Source organism: Crocodylus porosus, unplaced genomic scaffold, assembly GCF_001723895.1.
Source record: "Crocodylus porosus isolate Cpor-Errol unplaced genomic scaffold, CroPor_comp1, whole genome shotgun sequence".
Taxonomy (NCBI): Eukaryota; Metazoa; Chordata; order Crocodylia; family Crocodylidae; genus Crocodylus; species Crocodylus porosus.
Window position 1 is genome coordinate 23,579,959 of NW_017728949.1, and position 20,763 is coordinate 23,600,721.

At 40.5% G+C, this 20,763-nt stretch overlaps 1 protein-coding gene across 1 annotated transcript in view; it reads right to left on the reverse strand.

Annotated features, from left to right (window-relative positions):
- The window catches only part of PLCL1 (phospholipase C like 1), a 339,376-nt gene extending 318,619 nt beyond the window's left edge, over positions 1-20,757 (reverse strand). Inside the window, exon 1 of the mRNA XM_019554294.1 lies at positions 20,663-20,757. The gene's annotated coding sequence lies outside the window, so the exon portion shown is untranslated. The remainder of the gene's footprint in view (positions 1-20,662) is intronic.
- Between the last annotated feature and the right edge of the window lie 6 nt (positions 20,758-20,763).

The following is a 20,763-nucleotide window of genomic DNA, read 5'->3' on the forward strand; positions in this document are numbered from 1 at the left end:
GAGAGAAAAATTGCTCAGTAATTCCAAAGTTTAAACTTGTGTTAGTGGTATATCTTCCCTACCAGAGAAAGATTTTCCAGGTCTACCAGTAGAAACGTATTCTAAATGAACAGACTTCCCAAGACCCATGGGAAAAAAAAAAAAAAAAAAAAAAAAAATCACACAGATCTTAAGGCATCTACCCAGGCCCTTAGCTCTGTCACCTCAATCTTCTTTCCTTTACATTTGAAATTCCCTGAAGAGAGTCACGTTGCCACTTTATTCTTGCCCATGTTTCTGCCTTTATTCAAAAAAAGTACATTCCCGCTTTTAGCCACAAGCAGATTTTAGAAATCTCTAGCAGAAATCGCCACAGATAAATACAGGAGTCCGCTGCACAGATCAGTTCCCCTCCAGCTCCCCCTTCCTTTCTGGCTAAACATTCCCCCTCCAACCTGGAAAGCCACAAGCAAACTGGCAACACCTGTGGACTTTCATGGTCGGGGCAGGAAATGTTGCTACAGCTTCCCTCCATCACTTTAAATGCCTGCTAGTTATATTTGTCTGGCAAGCCTTGTTTTTTTCTTTCATTCCACTTAACTCAGATTGGAATGGGATGCTGCCTTAGGTAATGATGGCACCCAGACAAAAGTATAAAACAAAGTTTTGTTTGAGCAAGCTACAAATCCCTTGACATATCTCATGATGCAATTAATCAGCAAGGCACAATAGGAAGTGACTTTCAGAGACAGTTGCAAACCTCTGATGCATTATACAGCACAAATAAGACTAAGCAAGGATTGTAATATAAAGCAAATCAGTGAGAGAAACAATCATTATCATCATGAAACACACACTGAAACTTATCTTTAAAGTTAAACAATCACTTGCAAAAAAGTCAGCAATCTTTCCCTCATGCCTTGTCTGGATTATTTTATTGCTTTTGATCACCAAATCATCGCTTCAAACAGGCATCTGCTGTTTCTTTACTGACATTAATGGCCAGTCTGAAAGCCTAATGTGCACAGCCAACTCAAGCCATTTCACAAGGATATTAACATTTCTGCTGTTTGTAGTCCATTAAATGTTCACAACCTACCCTTGCCTTTTCTAGAAGAAAGTTAAGATACTAGCAATTGAAGCAAAACATGTTGGACACATTTAAAAACTGTATACCTATACAGAAACGATCTATTCACTCACCACAGCTACAGATCTAGCCTTGGATGACTAATATTTTGAATGTTCCCCAAAACACAAATTCCCCACACCAGGTGCTAAAGCCCTCGCAGCTAACATAGCATGGCAAAGTACCAGTGGTGGTAACTGCAGAATCTACTTGGAAGACGGACAAAAATTACCAAACCTCTAACAGCTGTTACCAGAGTAAGAGTAAGTCTACAGACAAGCAATGATCACTAAATAAACAGCAAGTAATCAGAAGTATAAAAAAACATGATATTGTACAATATTATCCTATTTCATATCATCCCCCGTCCAGATTTCCATTCTAGAATTCCACATTAATTAGTTTACTGAAGCATAATCATCTCACAGTAGTATATAATATTAAAGCCAAACCACAATTCACAGCCTGTAATGGGAAAAAAATGAAAATGACTGTAAACAAAATGCTCTAGAAAGTGGCCTTCATTAAAATATTTTAAGATATGTACTTGCAAAATGTTACATTAAATACAATGGTATAGCTGGATGACATTACACACACAAATCAGGAAGTTTAAAGTATGGTTCACGCACATTATCACATGTATGAGCTGGACATGTTGCATTTTCTATAGACCAAATCCTGGATCAATACCTAGTCATCCTAGGTACTCTTCTTCCACATCTCTCAAGTCAGTAATAACATCACATGCTCAGCACTTCCTGAGCAGAGTAAAGACTTTCAGTATGGATTTTACATCACTTTGCTACTTTAATATACTGTTGGTTAAATCCTACTCCAAGGCAACAACAGGCAACAATGTGAGTATAAACAACAATGCTAACCTTAAAGTTCTCTATATAATTAATCTTAGTGGCACAAGCAAAGTTGTTTGACTGTGGGTTACCGCAATGCAATGAGGCGTACACTCAGGAAACAAGTACACACTGACCAGCAGTAGAATATGGTTTGCTGCTGGCTGCCAAACCTGCCTGGGTAGGGACAGACATTCAAAAAGCCTGAATTGATTCAATTTTTGCAGGTTAGTCTAACCTGACTAGGCTGAACTGGTTTGAAACTGGACAGAGATTCTCTCAGGACTGAGGAAATTCTGGCACATGCCTGCAGTGACTCAGGCTAGAAGCCCGGGGGCACTACGGCAGCCCTCTCACCCCTTCTACAGAGAGCTGAGCTGAAGGGAGCACAGCCAGGCCCCAGCAGGACTCTCTGATGAGGGATGTCTGCCTGCATCATCCCAGACCTTCCCCCGCTCGCTGCTCAAGGGGCAAAAGTGTTGCCAGCCCCCAGCCCCAGGCTAGCACTCTGAGGCAAGGGTGGGGCATGCTGTGCACACATCTGTTGATACAGAGCTTTTTAATTTCCCTCCCTGATTCGTCATACTGTCTGCAGCAAACTGACAGACAAGGAAGCCAGCAGAAGAGAAGGGGGGCTGATAACAGTCTTTATCACCCAATTAGTAAAACAATAGCCTCTTTCCACATTACTTCAAACTTCTTAAACAGCTTACCAGCTAACCTGTTGATTAGCTCCAAATAGCTCTAAGCACTCACTGTCTGCCTGTCCTAGTGAAACTGGAGAGAGACTCATACACAGACACCTCTCGGCATTAGCTAGCATACCACATGCTGGCTATGGTCCCTGATGCAGCAGAGGAGAAAGGGATCTCTGTTTAAGCAGCAGGGGGCAAGGGGAAGCCAGCAAATCCTGCTATGCCTGCAAGTCTGTGCCAAGCTGCAGCCAGGGAGCAGAGGGAAGAGGGCAGCCCTGCTGTGCAGCAGAGCCCACCCAGCCCAGAGAGCATGCCGGGATGCTGTGGGACTCTGATTTATCTTAAACTAGCAAGGGGTCTGGGACAGACATTGCCTAAACTGGTTTAAGCCAAATTAGTTAAGTCTGATACTACATTCAGATAGGTTCATCTCAGTTTCAGCCGTTTTCAAACTGGTTTGTATGCACTGAACATCTGTTCTGTTATAGGTTTAAACCAGTTTCTGATCACTTAAACTGGTTTGTGTGTAATGTCTGTCCTGAGTCCCTAAGGTCATACACAGCCCTCTTCCAGTAGACCAAGTTATTTGAGGATATAGCGACCCACATTCCCTTTGCTGGCCACACTTCTTAACAATCAAAAAGCAATTCCATGACTACTTACACAGAAAGAAGAAAGGGCCTACACTTTCTCTTCTCCACTTAATGTTCGTAAACATACAAGGTTTTAAGCTGACATGTTCACAGAGGGTTTTCACTGTCTCCAAGTTTATCTTATAATTTTAAATTAGTTTATCAAGAATATCTCCATTTCAATTTTGTGTTTAGATCAGGCCTTACATAAACACAGCAGAGGGATTTTAACCCTAAAAGCCCATGCAATATAGTCTAGTTAGTTTGCAGTGAAAACTATAAGCTTTGATTTCCCTATTTTTGTACTATAAAATTAGTCTTTCACATTTTATTGGTCAATTGAATAATAAATAAACAAACGTTTAAAAAATGGGGAGCAGTTGCATTTTGAACTAATGATCTTTGCAATCAACTACTAGCTATCAAATTTAGCTCTGAGTTACACTGAAATAAATGTAGATGTTGACATTCAGCTTATATTCTTGTAATTCTGAGTATTGTAACTCCATTTATGTGTAACCCACAGACTACTGAAGTCAACAGTAAGGCAACTATTGACTTCAGTGGCCTTTGAGTCAGACCACTACTGCTTTTCTGACATAAGAGCCATCTTGGTATAACAGACAAGGTTCTTTGGGTGAATCTGATATCTTTTTTATTAGACCAACTTAAAACAGTTGGAAAACAATTTTTAGCAGGCTTTTGGGTTTAAAAACCCTTTGTCAGGCTGAGGAAGTCTCTGCAGTTGATGTGTGCTCCTCCTGGATACAATGAATAGTAAAGAAGCAAGAGGATGGGCTGGTATGCATGCAAGACAGGCAGTCAGTGAAAATATAAATTGAGAAGTTAGTGGGTAAGAGACAGTCTGGGGCATGGAGAAGGGGAATGAATGTAACAGTTTAATAGTGGACAGGTACCTGGGGAAGAGCATCCAGGAAGAGCACACACCAACTGCAGAGACTTCCTCAGTCTGACAAAGAGTTTTTAAACCCAAAAGCTTGCTAATTTTTTCCAACTATTTAAGTTGGTCTAATAAAAGATATCAGATTCACCCATAGAACCTTGTCTACCTATGTCCTTAGATCAACAAAGCTACAGCTTACACCCGTTATCTTGGTATAACTGAGTTAAGTGTCATAGAAAAGTACTGCTGGTAGGGACCTCCACAGTTGATCTAGTCCAAACCTGCTTGAGGCAAGATAATCCTGATACAAATAAATCATCCTATACAGATCCACTGCCTAACCTATTTGCAAAACTAAGTGCACGTGAATAAATCCACAGTTGCATGTAAAAGTATCGTGACTGTATCCATAAAAATGCAATTAAACACAATGGGAGTCATAAAAATGGATTTGTTTATTCCAATCCTGTACAGCCCCAAACACACAGTCAGTGCTTGGCAAACAAAACAAAAAAAAGATAAATATATTTGCTTTATAAAATATTACTGTTTATCAGATTGTTAGCTTTTCTCTCCCCATTTTCTTCATGTTTATATTATAAAATATTGTTTAACAATATATTTTCTGAAAACAGTGTTCCAAAATCTATTATTTGCATCCAATGTTGCTTAGATTTAAAGAAATACAGGCAAACCCAACAAACCTCATTCAGCTTGAAACAAGATTGTCATAGTAACTTAAAAACCATTTTAAGTTCTTAGGAGCTGTTGTGAGAAACTTCCATAAAAATTTCCTATAGCAAATATATATTCACAGCAATGATCTAAGAATGTAGATGTTACTTACAGAGTGAGGATCCAATTTTATAGCCTTCATGTGTGACTGCCATATAGCATTTAGGATTGGCTCCATCTCTCACACAATATAAAAGCCTTTTTGTATAAGCTTGTGAAATTCCAGTGTCTGTCTTCCAGCCAATGTCCAGATATTTTTTACCAAATATAAATAAAGTATAATGGATAGCCTAGAAGTTGTCATATATCCATTAAGCATAATTTTAACTATTAACTTTTATCTAGTACATTGGTTAGATTAATTTAATAAGGCTTGTACATAATTACATTTGGAAAAAAGAAAAGATCTTAGAGTAATTCTTTTATAGAGCTCTCCCTTGATAGCTCCATCTTCAAGAAATTGGCAGTCACTTTAGCTGAATGAAATGTAATTTTTAATCAGATGTCCATGAAGATCATTACAAAATTAAATTAAAAGTACTAAGAAAAATCAAATTACATTGTCCTTCATATGAGAGGAAGAGCCTTCTTTAACCCAGAATTCCATGCAAGAAGTTGGAATCCATCTACTTTTTTGGAAGATTATATATATTCCATTCTGCAACCAATGTACCTAACCAAAAAAAGTATCCAACTAAACATAGTACAACAATTAAACTTATTATACAGAAAACAGACAGCTTAGTTTGGACAGCTACTAGAATTCACCTAACCTATTATCTTGTTTTCTTGGACATACATTATGAGTTCTTGTTCAATACGAGATGTCTCTGCAATACAATTCTGTTAGTGTGAAATTCATTGAGAAACTCAGGGTCAGAGAAAGGATTAATAGCCTTGGAGTAAGCACAAGGAAAAGGAAATTCATCCCAGAACCACTGTACAAGGACAGAGGAGTAACTGGGATTGTATATGGCCCTTGAGCAGCCTTCAGGCTGTCAGTGTTTTCACCTTCTCTCATCCTCACTGACACAGGCTTCACAGAGTTAGATGTGAAATTTCCCAGAAGGTTCGTGAAATGGGAGGCACAATCATAGCCAATTTAAAAAAAAAAAAAGTCATGGTCTTCTGCTGCTTCTTGGGACTTGCAGAATTTGTATGTATTTTCTTCATTTATTTTCTCACTGACAACTTCACATTACAATTCTAGAACATTATGTAAGGGTCTGAGAATGTTTGCTTGCTGAAAGCCAGTTTAAACTAATTTTGACCACCATCCTCATCAAGACTTTCTGACTCTCTCTCTCTCTCTCTGTGATACACACACACACACACACACACACACGACAACCGTGGACAGAGCCCTATTGAACCTTGTAACAGATGAGAACTGTCAAAGCATACGATTGCCCCAGTCATGCTCTGCTCCTATTTTCCACCCTGCAACCCACACCAGAACACCAGCTCTATACTGAGGATACGTGTGTGGATGGTACAGACCTGGCTTTTCACCTGACAGAAGGATTACTATACCAAAAAAAGTTTGCAAGATCTGTTTTCAGTCACTTTGTGCCATACGCAAATTTCCATAAGAACTGAATGCCAGCACTGTATGGAGCACCACTGTGGGTTGAAGGAGGCCACAAAGGCAACCAGATTATACAAATTCAGTGACTTCAGACTATCTAACCTGTTATTTGCAGGCTTTGATCCAGGTCACAAGTTAGAGAAGGTTGTGGAATCACTCTAGCCCCTGCCACAGAGGGAGAATTGTGTTACATATTTCACTCAAAGCCCCTCCCTGCAGAAAGCCTCTACTACTGTGTACTGATGTGAATTCCATCTGATATGGTTGGCTGTTCCACAGCTTCTTCCACAAAAGGCAAAAATACCTTCATACTTGACATCTCTCTTTTCCAGTCACAAACTGCTCTTATTATACGCTCACTCTTTCCCCAGTCCATTTCAGAGAGCCATATTCTTATCCAAATACCCTAAATTATCTAAATAAGATTTGCTCATTACGTGAATACCTTTTTTCCTAACCTTCCACTTAATTACTACTTTCAGTGTATTTCAATACCTTACCTGTTGTACTAGCAATGTGGGCAGAACATTGTCTGAGTCAACACTGGTGTTCCCCTAAGTTCTTAAACTGGTTCCCATCACTGTAGTCTCTTTATTACTGCATTAATTTGTGCTTCTAGCTTTAAAAGCCAGAATCCATCTACGACTAAATTCATCTTAAAGCACAATCCGATTATGCATGCATACAGAAAATGAATGCAAATTTAACCAAAGTGCAGGATTAACACGCCTTGTTGAAAAGGCACCATCGGTGCTCTGATTTGGATCCCCAGAGTTGCTCAGCTAAATTACCAGGCTATGTTTTAATGCACTCTGGGCTATGTTTTAATGCACTCTGACCAGAGGAAAAAGTTCCATTATCTGTTCTGGAAATAAACAGCATTTCCTGCTGGAACAATATACCCTGGAAAATTAAGAACCAGGCTTAAGTGATTAAAAAAAAACCCAAAAAAGACTGGTCCCACTTCATGCTGTGCTCTTTCACATAAGACAAATCTTCCAAGCATGTTTACTGCTCAACCCCCTACCTCTCCTTCTACATACCTAAACAAAAAGCTTCATGTTATCAAGAAGTACTCGGAATTTTAACAGCTCCTATTTATAGCTATTCACTGACTTCATTTTAAAACTGTGGCTTTTAGGGCCCAAAGTTCAGTTCTGATTAAAAGAGTAAGACTGTAGGATCATAGGAAAGTAGGGATATAAGGGACCTCACAAGGTTGGGTCCAACCCCCTGCTCAAGGCAGGATCTTCCCTAACTACACTATCCCAAACCAGTGTCTGTAGAACCTGCTCTTGAAAATTTCCAGAGATGGAGATTGCGTACTTAAGAAGTCAGAACATCTGTGCATTACTAGGACAATGGAGTTTTTACCATATCTTGAAAGTTTTCATTTTTCTTCTAAGTGACAGTGGCTCTTGGAGGCAGGGGTAGGGTATCTTCTGCATTAGGTCCCAATACCATGCAGTCAGGCAAGCATTCTTCATGAACACCAAGAAGTCTATATTTAATCTCCTGTGACCAATGTTCAGACATTTTGCTAACATTACTGTACAATCTACTGGCATAAGCATATTCCTGGACACTCAGTAAGCCCTTAAAATGAAATCCCACTTTTACCACTGGCTTGTTCTGCCACCCTGGGAGCTTCAGCTTTCTCACATATAAAATGAAGATGTTACTGCTTCCCTGCATCACTGGAGTTTTGCGAGGATTAATTCCTACATGTCTATAAGGCCGCGTGTAGACGAAACAAGAGGCGTGTGTGCACAACACTTTAAAGCAGGCTAAATACTTTTGCACCGCTTTAGTGGGGTCGGTGTTTGCACACCTTGGCAGCATATTGCGCATTAATTCCAGCTACTGTAGGAAATTCAGCAGCATAACATGCCTTAAATGACTTGGAGATTTACCGGGCCCCATGCAGCTCCACGGCTCTGCAGAAAACCCTGCAGGCAGCCTGGCAGCAGCCTGCAAAAACAGACTTCACCCAAGAAAAGTGGCAAGCCTGATCTTCCCTGCCCCCCCGAGCCTGCCTGCCTGCCCGAGCTATGAGAGCCCAGTGCTTGCCTCTGTGGCTGCAGTGTCCCCCGGGACCACCCAAGCTAGGTGCCTGCAGGCATGTACCACCTAGTGCGGGGGCTGCTGCTGCTGTGGAGGGAAACACCAGCCCTGCTCCCCCTCCCTGCAGCCCAGGGACTGCTCCACCCACCAGCAGCTCGCCCTCCCCTCCCGAGAGGCAGTTGAGTCAGCGGGCCGTCTGCACAACACGGAGGTTTAAATCAGCCCTAAATTGAAGTGGTGTTTTTTAAAACCCACTGCTTCAGTTTAGGGCCCCCCATTTCATCTATGCACTCAGGCTATAGAGATGGGAACCACATAAATAGTTTAACAACACACGCTATCTTAGTACTACATGTATTGTAAATTAGAGGCCTAGACACATTTACTCCTACATTGTTTACATTGTTTTTTGTATAGCAATGTAAAGTGTACCAGGATTTGGGGCAGCTGAACAAGTATCTTATTCTGAAATAACAGAATGTTATTTCTGTGCCATACCACTAGGAGGAGGGAGTTAGTAATAACTAGAGTGACCATAATTATTTTAAGGAAATCTGGGATGGGGAAAAAAGCCAAGGGGTACATGTGCACAGGCACAAACACACATGTACACCAGAACACTGTATGCCAGTTTTCAGGAGCACAGTGCCTCTTTCACCAGTCGGGGCTGCAGGCCGGGGCCAGGCCTGGGGCCAGGGTGCTGGCCAAGTTGAGGTAGGGTGAACACCTTTTCAAAATGAAAAGGCAGGACACATGCCCACCTGTCCCCCTCCCCTTCTCTCCACCCTCCCCACCACACCCCACTGACAGTATGGCCAGTGCAGAGCCAAGCAGAGCAAAGGCAGATGCTGGCTGCCCAAAGTAGGCTTGGGGCTCCCCACCCTGTTGCCTTTTCCCCAAGAGCCTGGCACTGGCTGCATACCCCCTGCCCACCCAGCAGCAGTGGGGGCACAACTCTACACCGCTGCCCCCACCCACGCCGCTGGTGCCAGGCAGGCAGGGGGCACCTCGCCATGGCGGAGTGACTGGTGCAGGCCCTCCCCATAGACTTACCTGCAGAAGGCTGCTCTCCATGCTGCCCAGCTATGTTTCCCTGCCACGTGCACATGTGTGGGTGCACACATGCACGTGGCACCCCATGTCCTGATCCCAACATTCTCAAAGAGCCCCTTGCAGGCTGGAATATGGCCACCCTACAAGGGGAAACACACCATTTCCCAATCCCTACACAACATCATAAATCCAGGACAAATGCTGGAGTCCTGCAGTCCAGGACCAGGACTTGATGTTCCCATTCCAGGACTGTCCTGCCCAACTAGGGATGGGTGGTCACCCTAGGCTGGGGTTGCTGTGCATGCTCTGTGACTCACAGCTCTGGCCCTGTCCCAGCACCTATAACCCCTAGGCCAGGCAGGTGTAGCCAGCCCCAGTCCCCAGCCCCTCTCTCCTGTTAAGGCAGGGCGCAGCCAAGCTGGCCTGCATGTAAGGATTATGATGTGGCCTGGTGATGCATGGCCAGGATGCGGCTGCAGATACCAAGGTAAGGTTGGAGCCACAAGTCAGCCCCCAGCCCAGCCAGCAACCTGGTCCCAGCCCGCAGCCCTGGCTCCGGTAGCAAAGGCACCATGCTCCCCAGCATGTCCCGACAGCTACACGCACGCACACATGCACAAACACACCTCAAACCCTACAACTCCCAGGTTCCCACTCATCTGGGATTTTGCTTAAATTCTCTCCAACACCCAGGATGCTGAGCTGGTTTATAAAATCCAGTGCTGTCCAAGCCGATCCAGGAACTATGGTCATCCTAATAATAACCTGTTTGCACACAACTCCTATGCTGGTAAAACTTACTTCACTGCATTTTTATCCCAGTTTGAATGGTTATCCTGCTGTAAGGGTTTATGGTATCTGTCTGCAGGTTCTTTACTCATGCACATGCTTAAATTTACACATGTTGCTGGGCCTTCTATCTTCAGTGTAATTATTCTTGTGCATAAAGCATGTGTAAAAACTAGCAAAATCTGTTTGCTGTAAATATTGTGCTTGATACATGCACTTTTATACCTCTGCCCAAGCATGCAACAGAAAATACAGGTATGTGTTCCATGGTATGAATCTGAAGCATGTATGAGCAAATGAGAACTGAATGGCTTATAAATTGCATCTACTGTTTTGTTGTTTTTTTTAAGGCCCCTTTGTAATTTTGGTTTATCCTGCAGTAATCCTAGAACATGCACTTGTTACCTTGAAGGTACATTAGAAATAGCATAATCTGAAGCATCATTAGACAAGATCAGAATCCCAGTAGATCAGCAGATATATTATTCCCTCTCAGAAAACAGATCCAAACAGAAACCATACACCTCCCCAAAAATCAAGTCACAGAGTAAGACTGTCATATAACCCTGTCAAGTCACATTCTGTATCACCAAGATGGTAGGTGGAAAAGGATTTTTGAAAAGCAATTACATTTGATGGCACATCAACAGAAAGAAAAGCATACCAGAGAAGGCAAAAAACATGGTATACATTTTTATGTTTATATTGCCAGGGTGCCAGCCATATGCCACATCATGCACCAACCTGTTTTTATGAAGTTTCCATTCTGCTGTGTTTTGTCACAAACTATCTGAAACAGAGATTATAACAGGGGTTATTACATTCTAGGAGTTAAGTAATCTACTGGAGTCTGAGTGAGGGAAAAGCATGCTGTACATGAGATGAATTATGTTTCACAACACAGAGTTTGTGATTTCCTTATTTTTCCCCATATTATCTGCATTCAGAGCCAATATACACCACTGAAGCATTAGGCCTAACCTCCTGAGAATCAGCTGGCCCACTGTGGAACAGGATTAATACAAGTTTGGATATCATTACATGGGAATAAACAGTATGTAATCACAGATTAAGATCTGACCAAACACCGATCTATTTCTTAGATCTGTAACCTGATTAACTGTTCAACTGTTTGATCATTCAAAAACTAAAAATTCTTCTAAAATGTTAAACCTGTGTATATGCTGACTTCAGCGGAGTTGCTACACTGGGAGAAGAAACAAGCCCGTTATATATATTTTTTTTTAATCAGAATTGCTTAAATTCTCCTGCTGGTATAAGATTTTAAAAGTTGATGCACTTTAGATATGTCCAAATAACTTTATTCAGCACACATTGGTCAAGTTCATCTTTATTATAACTCCATTAGTTTAAAAGGCACTAGACCAGGGATATATTTAGGTGAATTTACCTTTCAGATGATTATGTAAATAAGTCTGTTAATGGTTTTAAGGATCAGAGCCATGACCCTTTTAGCTTCTTAAATTTACAAGATCACTGGTGACCATAAGTAAATCATATAAGCTTGTTTTATATATTTAGGAGGTACAAATGTGTTTCATTACACTTAACAATGACTAACTTCTAAACTAAAAGGCTTTAGGGAGAGTACACCATCTTTCTACCTTGAATGTATTGTTCTTGACAAACAATAATCCACACTCTCTCTCTCACACAGGATTGCAAGACTGAAAGATTTAAAAAACAAGATTTTGAATGCAAATACCCAAATCTTATTTTGGTGATGAAATGGAGAATAGAATACCTTTATAAAAGCTTTTTACTTTAAAAAGTGCAATCCTTTTCAGAAGTTAACTAACCTTTTGACCTAGCTGGAGTGTTGCTTAAAACTATGTAAAAAAAAAAAATCTAGCAGTTGGGCTGTGTGGGAACAGTGTAAGGGAAAAAATACAGGATAGGTACAAAAGATTTAAATTATCTTTTTTCTGTTTCTTAGTAATAACATCCAAAACATCACGGCGTTACAGAAAATTATGTCTACCAGGTGCATACAGGAAAGAAAAAAAATGTTAATAAGATGTGAAAATTTGATTAGCTAAATGTTTCACCACAAAAGACGCGTTACTAGCTGTATGGTAATTGACTATATTTTCACATTTCCTGTAGAGGATAAAAAAAATATCATTAAAACAGCATTTCTTTTGCAGAGGGATCTAATGAACTAATAAACATTGAACTACAGAACATATAAAATATTGTTGTAGGAAATATTCTGAACAAAATTTTACAGATTCACTCAAATGCAAAAATTTACCATGCTAGTAACTGCTGCTTAACATATTTGAGAAACACTGAAAAACACACTTCTGCTGCTGCTCTATCCAGCAGTGCCAACTTTCCAGTAAAATATTATTTTAAAACAGTTTACTATACCCACATTGCATGCCTTTAGTTCACATTACAGATAGTAAAAATTAATCAACCAGTGTTGCGAACATCATTTTATTATTATTATTGGCAGTAAATAACAGCCTTCTCCTACCATGAAAATCCATCAAACAGGAAAGCCTACACAATCTTCTCCCAAGGTAAAGCAAACACTTATTCAAAAAGATGAAGACCTATAATTTCAGGCTCTGGCAGAACACAAGATGGATTGAGTTTTATTGCTTGGGAACCTATGGAGGAAAATTCGTTCCTCAAGTTCTCAAAAGTTTAAACTGAAGAACTGCTAGTTGGAGAACTTCAAATGATTTCAGTCATGATCTTGTATAGATGGCAACTTCGAGGGATAGTGCTGTGACCCATATCAACCTATATAGCCTGTGGTCGAAGCAACAAGAAAAAGGGCTAAACTATTTCCAAAATGCAGTCAATTGACATTAAATTTACTTAAACAATTAACACTGGACAAATAATTTCACAGTAAACTGTTACATAATGTACTATTTTATACAATTTCTAAAGCCCTCACAAAAGGTTCACTGAAGTTTGTCAAAAGATTTCCTTTGACTTCATGGGTTTTGCATCACGTCTAAACTTATCTAAGGTGTCAAACATATAGTGGGAGTTCATTTAGAAAATGTGTTACTTCAAGAGTCGCTTGAAAACAGAAAGGAATTTTGTGGAAAATTCCAACATGGCGGGGGGGAAGGGACATTACAAACCTGAGTGAAATTTTAAAAAGTTTCCAGGGAACAATACTTCAAAACATTCCAATTGGACTATGAAAATATAATCCAATGTGATAAGCCAAGAAGTGTTGTTATGTAATATTTAAATTTTGTAATATTAAAAGTGAATAGTTAAATACAAATTTTAATACTAAATTAAGTTTTAAAAATGTAGAAGCTTCAAAAAAAATTATCACCTCCCCATACAACTTGACATAAGAAGTCTCTAGAAACCAAAAACCTACATTCTGCTTGTTACAAAGATGGTTATTACCACAGATCAGCAAAAATGCAGTATTTGTCTAGATCACCTTGGTTTTTTTAAAAAAAATACAAATTGCTCTAATCTGGAATTCACAGGTTCTACATAGATAAATGCCTAGCCACGTGATATACAGCAGATAGCATCTGCAGAGAAGAACTGTTGATTTTTAGGAACAGGTTCATTACTTCTTACATGCATTTCAGCGAGTCACTTGCCAAAAGTAGGCCTTGAATCAATATGGGTCCTAGAGAGAGAGAAAAGCCTTATTCAAAAATGGTAGTAAACAGATGTTAATCCAGTGATTAATGGTAGTTCTGCTTGCACCAATTCTGAACTGACCTAGCTCCCCAAGAACTCAGTGTCATTTTCAGGTTTCTGTGAAGTATGTCTAAAATTAAATGAAAGTATATAGTTAACATAGGCTGGCAGGGGAAAAAATTTGAGATTCACTGAGGAACATCTCTGCATGAAGTTACAAAATGTTTCAATAAGGAACACAGATAGGGTATATACAAATTAGACATCCTCCCTATCCATTTATTAAAGTGCTTACATATTCCATTTTTCCTGAAGGGAAAAAACAACAGCTGACATAACTGAGTGTTCCATATTAAGAAGACTTTCAAGATAAAGTACTAAATATTAGTGAAGAAGGAATCTGGCCTTTGATAATGGCATCTTCTGTCTTCCTTACTGAAAAATGGTCAAAATAGTGACTAAATTTTCAGTTTTCAAAAATTAAGTTTGATTTAGTCCTGGATTATTCAACAGAAGAGGAAAAAAAGATTCTGAAGGTATTTTAACCAATGTAATTGCTCTGCCACAAGTTTCATGTGTGACTTTGGACAAGTCCCTTGCTCTTTCTGTCCCTCAGTTTCTCTTCTGTCACACAGGACTTACAGCATTTCCATTACCCCAGCTTTTGTTCCTTTCTTATCCATTAATACTGCAAGCTCTTCAAGGCACAGACTGAAGGTGCTCTGCTAGATGGGACTCAAGTCTCTGCTAGACCTTTGAACTGTTATTGGAATGCAAATAATAATCTGGATCTTTATCCATCAGGGGATTAGTTAGTAGCTATTCCTCTCTTATTTTCCAAATCATGCCTCATCTGTCACTTTTATACATACTAAAACAGGAATGTCAAATTCATCCAGCCCTTCAGGCTGAATGAATGATGTGGGGCCTATCCACAAGCCAGATAAATGGCATGGTGCCCATCCCTGGGCTGAATTAATCCCATAGACTGGCCATGCATGCCAGATCCAGCACACAGGACTGGTTTGGTGTCAGTACTACTACGTGCAGCACATACTCCAGAGTGGCCCCATGCTTCTCACACAGTGTGTTCCAGACTTGCTCCATGCACTACATGCAACATGCACTAGCTCCAGCCCCACAAGCAGTGCATGCCTGCCCCAGCCCTGTGCACTGCATGCAATGCATGGAGCTGATCAACCATGCATTGCATGTGGGTCCACCCCAAGAACCACAGGCAGAACCACAGACCACATAATAGGGATCTTTGACACCCCTGCACTAAAACACAAAATGATTTATGTTTGAATAAATAATGCTTTATGTATACACTTCTAATTATGACTTCTTTGAAAGCTTTTTTGTTCTTTAATGTGCTCATAATTCAAATTTTGATGCATCTCCAGAGTCAGCGGTCTATTTTCCTTACAGAATCTAGGGTTTAACACAGTACTTCATAACCCACCTTTTTTTCCCCAGTTAAATTACAAGCATTACAGAAGTATAGTTCTTTACTATTCCTTTTAAACTCAGAGATTTTAGGAGTTTCTTCTTGCTTCATTTTGATTCTCTCTTGCCTTCTTGGGGGGGGGAGGGAAATCAAGAAAAAAAAACCCCTCTGGCTCTGGACCTGGTCACTCCACAGTTTCTTACAAAATTAACTGTGAAGTAGATCTGCGCAATGTGATCAGACTTGCTGACGTAATGCCTCCTGATCTGGCTACAAAGTTTGGACTTGCATTCAGTTCTCCCAAATAAGCTGCAATAGAAACATATAAGATCTAACAATTAAAACCCTATACAGAACAATAAATCTCAGAATTTATTTAAATAAAAGAACTCATGAATATTTTCAAAAAGCACATCAGGCAATAAAGTTTACTTTTCACTTATGCCTTCTAAAAATCTCCCTTTTATTTAAAAAAAGCTGTCAATGAGATGATAGCAATAAAAAAGTTGTATTAAAATATTTTCTTTCTACATTTTCCTCTCCCCAAGTCAGTTGCCTTGTTTCCAAAAAAATATATATAGCACTTACATGCAATTAACAATCTTGAAAGGTTCATGTTTTATGGTATAAACCAAATTTAATTTACTGAAGGAAAGTTTATTAAAAATAAGCCTGTATATTAGAAACAAATATACTCAGGAGGCTAAATTTTCCACTGATGGAAGCAACTCCACTGGAATTATATCTTGATATACAAACTCTGAATTCGGAGTTCCTACAGTTGACATGTAAAACTTATTTTGAAAAGTGTACTTTGACTACAATAAAGCAGGACGAAGGTTTCTAATTTCGTTCAATAAAAACACTGTGTCCATGAAGTGTCTTATTTAAGAGGCATGAATTTAAGCCCCACACTGGATCTGTGCTTTAAGCTATCCAAAGGCAACCCAGTTGTCAAGGGATACCTTCTCATTCAAGCTGTGAAGTCTGACATCAAGATAAGATACTAGTCATGTCACTCCCTTGAGTGCTTTTGGCTACAGAAATTTGAATGACTGAGTCATACCAGCTATACAGACTGTTAAACTCAGGAGGAATTTCAACCGTTTTGACTCATATGCTTAAGATTAAACATGAGTTTAAATGCTTCACGTGACCAAGACTAAGTGTTCAACCTCTGCACAACTCAGAAGTTGCACTTGTGCACATTTTGATAGCTTTCTTTGGTTTGACTCATGTTACAGCAGGTAGAACAAAACATACAAAAAGCAATAGAACAATATTATTACTCTGTATCTTTGTAAGCACACAGCTCATCATGCAAACTTACTTAGATTTCAAGAACTTCTATGAATATGAGAATAAAATACTGTAAAACATTATCTGCTGCAAAATGTAAAATGTTGGGACAGAGTCCTTGCACATAAGAATACTTTGGTTGCAAACCCAGAAACAATAAAATAATCACTTTTAAAGTATTAATGCCAATTTCAATTCAGCAGCTAGACAGCTTTTCTTAAAATGTTAGAGTTCAAAACATTCAGACAAATGAAGCTTTTAGTTCATACTCCCAAATAAATTACACTCTCTCCTACCATCAGCCACTGATACCCAAGATACTGTCATTATAGAAGCCCTGAAGAGACCTTGTGGGAAAACAAATTTTATTCTTTATATTGAGTTAGGAACATAAGTTAAAACTGGATGAGACCTTCTAGGTTGTATCTAGTTCATTCCTATTACTGGGCACTACTTCATATAAACCCCTTTCATAAGCTTCTCAAACTTTATCTTACATTTATTCAGGTTTCTTGCTCCCACTATTCCTCTATTGGAAAGCCATCAGAATTTTGCTCCTCTTCTGATCAGAAACCTCAGTCCAGTTTCCAGCCTAATTTATCTGTGGCCAATATATACCCATTTGTTCTTGTGCCAGTACTGTCTTTATGTTAAAGTAACTCTTCTCCATCCTCAATGAAGTTGTGAAGAGCAATCATTTCCAATCTTAGCCTTAATGTGCTAGGCTAAACAGACCAAGCTGTTCAGTTTCCTTTTATAAGAAAGGTTGTCAATTTTCTTGATTATTCAAGCAGCCCTTCTCCATACCCGTTCTAGCCTGAATTCATCCTTCTTGAACATTCGTAACCAGAGTTGCACATGGTATTCCCAATGAGGTCTTACCAGTGCCTTGTACAATTATTACATTACTACTTCTCTGTCTGTACTGGAAATACTTCATGATGCATTCTAGGGCTTTCATATATCAAGAGAAGTATCTCCAACTGAAACAGAGTGATTACTGTATTACCAGATTTCTGCAAATATGCAAAATATGTAACATTAATCAGAATATTTCCATCATTTGTGACAACTAGTATATTCAGATCTAAGTTTTAAAGATCAGTGACGTGCTCATTATTCTACAGCAATGAGCATTTTAGAAGGTTGGGATTTATACCTAAAGAACAGTAACCCCAATTCAACAAAGTATATAAGCACATGTGTAACTAAGCCCATTTAAGAACCCCATTGAGTTCAATGGACTACTTATAGCTAATGCTCACAGCAAGTAACCCAAATACTTAAATGCTTTGCTGAATTGAGTCCAATTTGATATGGGTTACTACAGTGCCACCCAACCAGATGAGTGGTGCAAGCAACGTCAGTCTGCAGGTACAATCCAGTGTGCTGGACCAACCCCATGCTCTGTGTACAGTTGTCCAACCCAACGTCCCAGCCCAACCACATACCAGCATGATCGAGTGGGAAGATCCACGTTATCCAGCCTGTAGGTTTCCCACGGGACCAGAAATCTACAGCAGGGGAGCAGCAATTAACTCTCACTGCTCTTCCACTACCAAATTTCCAAACTTGTGGGGAGCTGCAGAGACCAGATCACACAGCTCCACTAGCTGGAACTGACCCAGGGGTCAGAGCATGGGCTAGGATTTTAGAACAGAATTTTCAAAGGAAGTCTAAGGAGTGAGACACTTCACTTTTTTAGTCTTCTTCAAAAGTCAGTGTTGAATGCCAAGACTGAGCACTTAATTTCTGAGACAGAATAGATATACAAAGTACCTAGAACAAAGCACAAATGTCTATCTTGGACCAGATTTTGTCAAGCTCTTGCTCTAGGTATAAGAAAGAATAGTGTAAGCATCCAAATTTAAGTCTTCCTTCCCACTGTTGTCCCCTCCAGTGCTAGCCACTCCAGAATGAGCAAGGAGATACATATGCAGTAATGATGTAGGCAGTAATAATATCTACAGTATCTGTTAAACTACATTTATCATTCACCTTCAACTCTCGTCTAAATGTTGCCCACAAATCCACCTCTCCAACATCTATTTTGTAAATCTAAATCTTTACAATGAGGGACATTAGTTCAGTGTCTAAGAAAGTAGCTTTTCCTCCTTGTTTTCTTAAAAAATTATTTGAAAAAGTACTGAAAAAAGGAGTATGAAATTAGAATGTAAAGCACAGTCTTACACAGCAATCTTCAGTACCTTCAGCTTTCAAACATGATTTGATTCATTTGTGAGCACTGAATAGTTTGCTATGCAAGAGTGAGAAATAACTATAGGAGAGAAGTTATTTGTTCTCCAAGTTCTTAAAAATGCCACATAAAAATAATAGTGATTTGCTAAACAAAACATCATTGCCTCCTGGTGATGTTAGTGGAATTACTAAGAAACATAAAATGTAGTTTTTGTAGATATTTTAAAGAGCTAAAGGTCTACATCAGGCTGAAAATAAGAGGGTTTGAAACTTTCCTACTGCAACCCATGTCAAGTTTTCCATTGTCTTTCATGGGTACAGTATTGGGCTCTTCATCACTACAAAATTAAAAGTCATTTGTACTTTTCAAAGTAAAGGATTTCACATTGTTACTAGGTGCTAAGTGTTGTTCACCTAAGTCACACAAATTCTCCTTCCTGCATTTCACTTCTACACAATTACAGCTCTGTAAAACCATTACTGCCATACAACCAGTCTTCTATTCCACACAATGGAAACTACACTCTTGACTTGTGTGACACTGTTGACGTGGCCCTAGGCTGTAGAGCTGAGCCAAGACATTTGACTTACTATTCTGAAGCTGCCCACTTCTAGGTAAACTTTAACCTAGACCAATTTAATCATTTTAAGCTGGTGCCTATATGACTCACTGAAGTGTTCCCGATCAGATAAAATAATTGCATCTCTGCTTTTCTTTCTAGCCAGATGCTTTTCTGATACTTTGAACAGTCTTTTTCATGGAAGGTCACATCGTTTTTAAACATTTCCCATCACATCTGCAAACCACAAAGTAACTGTAACTACTTCACAGTCTATACCACCCACTGGTATCAGCCATCTCCTCCCTCGCCTTAACCCTCAGCATAATTTAGACTGTTTGGAAAATGAAACAAGTGTGTGCGTTGATACCGCATATGATTTGATCTGATCTACTTCACACAGGGCAGAAGAGACCAAGAAAACAACACCCCCCCCCAAAAAAAACAAAACAAAACAAAAAAGTGCATGCATTTCTGCCTATGTTCTCCTTGGTTTTTCTTTTAAAAATAAATGGAAATAAGTACTGCAAAAAGGAAGGAGTGTGATGATACCAGCTTACAAAACAGAGATTTTAGGGGGCAGCATTTAACCTGTCCGTTTAACTGCAGCAATGAGGGTGTGCAGCGCAGCCCCGCACAGCAGCAGTGTAGGCTGCTATCGGCTGGTGCTGTTCGTGCCCCCTGGCTGGATGCGAAAAGCAGTCAAGCCGAGGGAGCGGGGAGCCCTGTGCATGGCCCATGCCGAGAGGCTCCGCTCCCTGCAGCCCCCGCCCCAGCTCCTCGCCCGCTCAGCTGCTCCGCTCCGCAGCCGGGAAGGACGAGGCGGAGCGGGGATCGCGAGCCGCCGCTGAGCAAAACTGCCGCCTGCAACTGGTCCTCGCTTCCCATCGGGTTGCTGCCACAGCCCCTCTGCCCGCGCCCCCAGCGGGCTGCCGAGCGCCGCCCCGACGGGCTCTGCCCCCCGCCCGGCCCGCTCGCACCCCGGCCGGGACTCCCGCGCCCCGCGTCTCCTGGGGCTGCTGCACGGGGCGGGCTGCAGGCAGGTGCGCGCCCTCCCGGCCCAGCGGCGCCTCACCTTAATGATGCTGCTCCGGCGCGGGGTGGCTCTGGCAGCCTCCAGCAGACTGGCCTCGGGCTCCGCGGCGGCCGGCCCCAGGCTGCTGGGCAAGCGCTCGG